This window comes from Neofelis nebulosa, chromosome 15 (assembly GCF_028018385.1).
Source record: "Neofelis nebulosa isolate mNeoNeb1 chromosome 15, mNeoNeb1.pri, whole genome shotgun sequence".
In the NCBI taxonomy this organism is placed as follows: Eukaryota; Metazoa; Chordata; class Mammalia; order Carnivora; family Felidae; genus Neofelis; species Neofelis nebulosa.
In genome coordinates this window covers 24,083,745-24,089,744 of record NC_080796.1, presented here as the reverse complement: position 1 = coordinate 24,089,744, position 6,000 = coordinate 24,083,745, and positions in this window count along the sequence as shown.

Here is a 6,000-nt window from a genome sequence, read left to right as displayed (position 1 = left end):
GGGAATTGAGATGTGGAGGTATAAGGGAACAGCCGGAGGCTGTGTGCTTCCTGAGTCGTTTACCAGAAGTTCGAACCAGGTCTGATCCGCCCCAGGCCTAGGCTCTTGCCTCCTTCAGGCCACAGAGGCCTCTGGAGGCAGAACCTGATGAGGTCCACAGAGCCAAAGTCATAGTGTCCTATCAACTTTCAGTGAAGCAGGAGCCAAGGGGGCAGGTGCTGAACCCAGAAAGCACATTTACTCATAAAGCCAGGACCAGCCAAAGCTAAAAGCAAGAAGGACTCTTAAAAAAATATGTGTGTTCAAAAACGTTCACTGAATAATAGCTAGCGTGAATGGAATAATAGCTAGCAGGTGCTTTTCTAGTGTTTTCCACGAATGAACTCACACAACCTTCACAAGCCACCCTATGATGAACGTATAATTATTATTCTCACTTTACATATATGAAAACCAAAGAGAAAGGTGCCTTGTTCAAATTGACTGGGTGAGGATTCAAATCCGGGCAGGCCGGAGTGGGAACAAGTTTCCACTCTGCCTCTCTACTTCCTGCAGTGAAAGTAAGGGCTGAGGAGAGGGAGGTGTGAGCTAGGCCAGCAGGGGTGGGAGGGTTTCAGCTGCTGCAGAGTCAGGCTGAGAAATAGAGGACGGTGGAGGGTCACTGGAGGGTGACAAGCTGGAATGGTCCCCGGCCCAGCACCCCTCCACCCTCTGTGCTGCTGATAAGGAAGGAGGGTGCAAAGCAGCAGGGGGGAGCTCCTGGAGAAGGAAGGAGACCTCACCTCTTGGACTAGAGCTCTCCCACAGGAGAGAGGGCTCAGGGAGGAAATAGGGGGAGGGTTTGAAGTTTCTAATATGGCCAACTCAGAAGAAGAGAAGACCTAAAATAAGGCCTCCATTTTCCTATTCAGAGACCAAAGGAAATGAATACTGGGGCTCAAGATGAAATGAGAGTGAGGAATTTGTGAGGAAGGAAACCCATGCCCCAGGCAAGGGGTGGTGGGTGGCGGGCTGGTTTTGACCCCAGGCTGTCCACCCGTGATGTGGTCCCTGAACTCTAGGGAAAGACACCTACCCCAGGGCCCCATGCTTGCCCTTGACTGTAGGAAAGGGGAAAGACACGAGCTCTATCCCGTCTAATCCTTTGCTGCACTGAAGGGAGACATCTGCTCTGCTCTTGCTAATTTAGTGTGGGAAGCCTGGCTCGCTCTCCGGTGTAGATAACGATTCCCACTGGCTGGCAGGCAGGCTGGGGAGCCAGGGGCCCAGCCGCATCCCTCCCTGGCTAGCATTCCATCACTCGGGCAGCCTTCCCTCCCCAGGCAAGCTGCAGCTGGTCAGGCCACCTATATGCCAAAGCAGAGGCACCGGCAGGGGAGGGGTAGGTGCCTGCCTCAGAGTGAGATAGTGCAAGCCTGCTCACACAGCTCGGGGCTGCAGCTTCCCAGAATAGGACTCTGCTCAGAGCCCTCTGAGCCAGCTGTGCCCAGAGAAGAGCCAAGGAAGTAGGAGGTGTTTGGGAGGTATTGCTGGATATGCAAGGGGTTTGGGGGTGAGGAGAAGAGCAGGTTTGTCAAGGATGGACATGGTCCCTGGTCTTGTCACCCTTACCCAAGTGGGTATGTCACAAGCAGGGCAGCAGAGTCCTCTGATGCCCCAGGTAACAGGTTTGGGCACAGAGTCTCTCCAACTGGAAAAGCACATGTAACCACATAGGCTTTGGAACAAATGTGTGCTCTGGGATAGACCCACTCCATGCATCCCAATTTCCAGAATTTTCTGCACTGATGCAGTAATGGCTGCCTTGTCATTTCACTGGGCCTTCTTTCTGCACTCTTCAAGAAAAGAACTTGGACATCAGACCTGTCCTTAGCAGACCAATGAAGAAGGAAATGTTTATCTTTCCTCAACGAGCACCAATGACATCTTCAACCATCCCATATCCTGTTCCTGTTCTTATGTTCTAGGTAGCTATCTCTTCTTAGGTTCCCAGTTATATGTTCTTGCCCCAGATAAAGGTATACCCCTAAGAGGAATTTAAATTGTCCTGGGAGTCTTAGAGGATTCAAAAGTTAAGCCAGCTTGACAAAAACCCAACACAAATTAGCTTAAGCAAAAGGAGAATTTATCAGCTCACCTAACTGGAAGATTCAGGGCTGGCTGGATCTAAGACCTCAAATGACATTATCTGGGCTCCCTTCCCCCCCTCCCCCGCCCTCTTTGGTTGTTTCCTGCTGGATGTTGGCATCATTGTTTTTAACTGTGGATGGGATTCCTCCATAGGGTCAAGGAAGATGGCTATGGTCAATGCCAGGCTTATGTGATCCCTCTTTGACAACCCCATTAGAAAAAGAGTATTTCTTTTTCCCTTTCGAAGTAAGATTCTGATTGGCCCTACCAATTAGCCCATGTGCCCAGCCCTGTACCCATCACTGTGTCTAGATATGGAACTTGGGTTGGCCAGGTCTAGGTCAGGTGTTCAGGTTAGTGCCTGGGTTGGAGGATGGGCAGGTTCTGGTTCCAGAAAAAAAGAGAAAGAATGAGGTTGAGAAGGGGCAAAGTAATAAATGCTACAGTCTACCGTAACAGTACCTGCCATCTTATGGCACACAGTGGGAGAAAGATTTGGAGCAGGGGTCCCTTCCCACTTAATCCATTGATACATTAAGCAGATCCTAGTCTTCAGTGGGAACTGCCCCACTTTTCTCCCCAGATCAGGCAAAGCCCTCCTTGCTCTTTTTATAGGCTCCTATCCATCAGTGCTCTAAAAAACTTCTTGGGGCCACTTCTTAATGCTCCTTCCCCCAACCAGTGCCTGGCTGAAACTCTAGCCTTCTTGTCTATATGGCAGTCAGCCAGCACTCCAGGACTCTTTCCAGACATCACCCCCATCGTGCAATGAGGTCACCAAAGTCTGCTGAGTCAGGCTGGGACTGAGCCCAAGCCCAGCCCTGGCTTTAGGAAGACAGGGACTTCTCTATCTCCTTGTGAGGGTAAGCTTTGGAGCTACATTACCTTCATGGTCATCTTTAAGAATTCCTTTCTCTACCTTCTAGAAAATGAAGCCCAAATCTTGAACGCACCCTTTGTAAACAAATCCCTCAGCCATTAGGTCAATACAATCCTACATTATTTGAGCTGGAAGGGAATGGAATGGACAAGTTATTAACTCCAACCACCCAACTGATGTTTGGATCTCCCTACAATGTCCTAAGAAGTGGCCATCCTTCCTGAGTTGTACCAGTTTTAAGAAGTCTTCATTATCAGGAAACTCTGTTGGCAAATGCTTCTGTCTTCTCTTTCCTTCCTTCATGGGCCCTAGAAGCAACACCAACTCCAGATCCTCACTTTAGAGGTCTGGAAGTCAGTCCCCAAGGCAGTTTCTTCAGGATGGTCTGAATATTTGTTTCCTGATTTGTAAACTCCCTATGGTCAGGGGCTGTGCTATAGGAGGGGGCACAAGGCTCCATGGGAGTCTGTGGGACATTTTCCAAATACTCTTGTCCTCCCTTCTCCAGTGTTGGGACTTTCTGACTGGGTTGAGTTGCTTTGCTTCAGGGGAGCCAGTTATTCCCAGGACTGCTGTGCCTAACATTCCTGTACCCCCTACTTACATATTGTCACTCTTGGACCCTCTACCTATAGAATGTGGCAATGAATGGTCTTTTAAAATTATGTATGAGGATACATAGCTCATAGTCGGGCTTTTCTGCCCAGGGGAGGGTAGAGTTACAATAAGACAACATGAAGTGCCCAATGTCCTCACCTTTGCTATGGGGAAAAAATTGGGGGTGAGAAAGATAAAAGAGGCCATTTTCTTCCCAAATAGTGTCTCTTAACTGGAAAAACCTTTATTCTGTGCACTCTACTCTTTTCCTCAACCTAGCAGGCTTAGTGGATCTTAGAAGAACCCCCTTGGTCTTGTCAGATACTTCCTGAAGGAGGAACGGGCAATAATGTATAATTCTACATAACTGGGTGGCCACGGAAACAGACTTTGGGAAAGGAGAGAGGGCAGGTTCAGAAATTATGTAAAGCGGATGGGTTGGGAAATAGGAAGACTTGCTCAGGACAAGTTACCTGGATTAGATGGGCTTCAGGGGTGGTGATTAAGAATCTAGATTTTTCACATTGCTCCTCTTCTCTCTCTCTCCTCCTTGGACAGAGCCCCAAGTCCATCACACATCTTATTGGTGTTTACACCAAACTTCTTTCCTTTCTTTACTCACTGCATACATGTTGGCCTTGGTTGGGAAGAGAGGACTCCCCATGGTTATTCTGGACTTGTCAAGTCCCAAAGAAAAATACTAGATTCCCTTCCCTTTTCTGTCAAAAAGCCACAGCTGCACTTCCTAAGTCTCCATATCCAAACCTCAAGTTCTGGAAGGGTGAATTCTATGGGCTGACCATGGTGTAGTTTTTCTTTGGGAAATTACAGCATGGTGCTTAACCACCTGATTCCCTGGAGACAGCTCAGTGCTTGAGGATAGGCTTAATTTGGTCTAGAAACATGGATGGAGAGTTAATACTAATCCAGAGAAGGACCTGGGGGCTGGGGTGCTAGGTAAAAAATTAAAACCAGGGCCAATGATTAGCAGCTTCCAGGGAGGAGGCTGTGACAGAGGGGCCTTCTCTCTCAGCATAGATTGGAAGCTAAGGAACGAACGACTGATCTCATTCCTGATATTATCTTCAACTAACACATGATTTGAGCTGTTATGAGCCAATCAACAAGTATTTTGTGGATATCTACTGGATACCAAGCACTTTAGCCACAAGGACTAAGGAAGTATAAAACTTGATCCAGGGACCAATGAAATAGATTTAGGATTCTTTCTTTACTCTTCCTAGTTTTGTCCCCCATTGATGGCCTCCATCCAGCAACTATCAGGTCCATGCAAATGTCTCCAGATCTATATCACCAGCCACAAGTCTCTAATCTGAGCTCCAAAGACACACTCTGACCACTATTTAGACACCTTTATGATCCCAGTCGGTTATGTCCAAAACCAAATTTATCTATCAACCTCACTTCCCCTTCATCCTCCCAAAGCTGCCCATTTTCCAAAGTTTGACACCCTTCTGCCTACAGTGATCTTTGACTCTTCTTCCTGTGTCCCACTATTTTTCATGACAACTTGGATCTTCTTTTTTCTATGTATGAACTTCCTGAGTGCCATGGAGTGCATAATTTGGCTAGTTTCCTGAGCCCCCATTATTTAAGGTCCAGAGGAAAAGCCACTCTTCTCTGGGCTCCCACAGCACTTAATCTGAATCTTCCTTTTAGCCCTTTCTGTATTCGTTCCCTCTTTCAAATAGGAGTCTCTAATGTCTTTGCACTTCTGAAATATTCCTACATCTCAGTACATTGAGTAATTACACATTCACCTAAAACAATTCTGCCATTCTGGGTTTCTCCTTTTTTTTGTACTGACTACTGCCTTCTTGTGGCCTTCTCATCTAACAGATCACACTTCCAGCTTTGTGTAGATATCACGTCAGTACTCAGTTACTGTATACATTTTATTGAATCACCTTATGAAATCCTGTGTGCACTTCCCAAGGATGAGAGGAGACAATGTGGAGCTTCATAAAGAGGATGACTTTAGAGTCAAATAGATGTGCATTTAATTTGGGCTCTACACTTAACTAGATGTGTGACCTTGATCAAGCCACTTAACTTTCGAGCCTCAGTTTTCCCATTTATAAATAGAAGGGTAATGTTTACCTTGAAAGGCACATGCTGTGCCTTCTGTTTAACTCTCTTCCCCACTCTTTGCTGAGATAAATTCTCATTCTTCAGGCTTCAGCTTAGATGCCCCACTTCTCAGGAGGCACCCTTGTCCTCAAAGATCAGGTTGGCTATTTTCTCTATGTGCTCATTTGTTACATTGCATTTGACCATGTCTCAGCATGTACAAATCGTGAACTGAGTGGTCTTCCTTGCCCCTCTCCCACTTTGAGGAGCTGGAAACTCCATTAGGACCATCATTTGTTAAC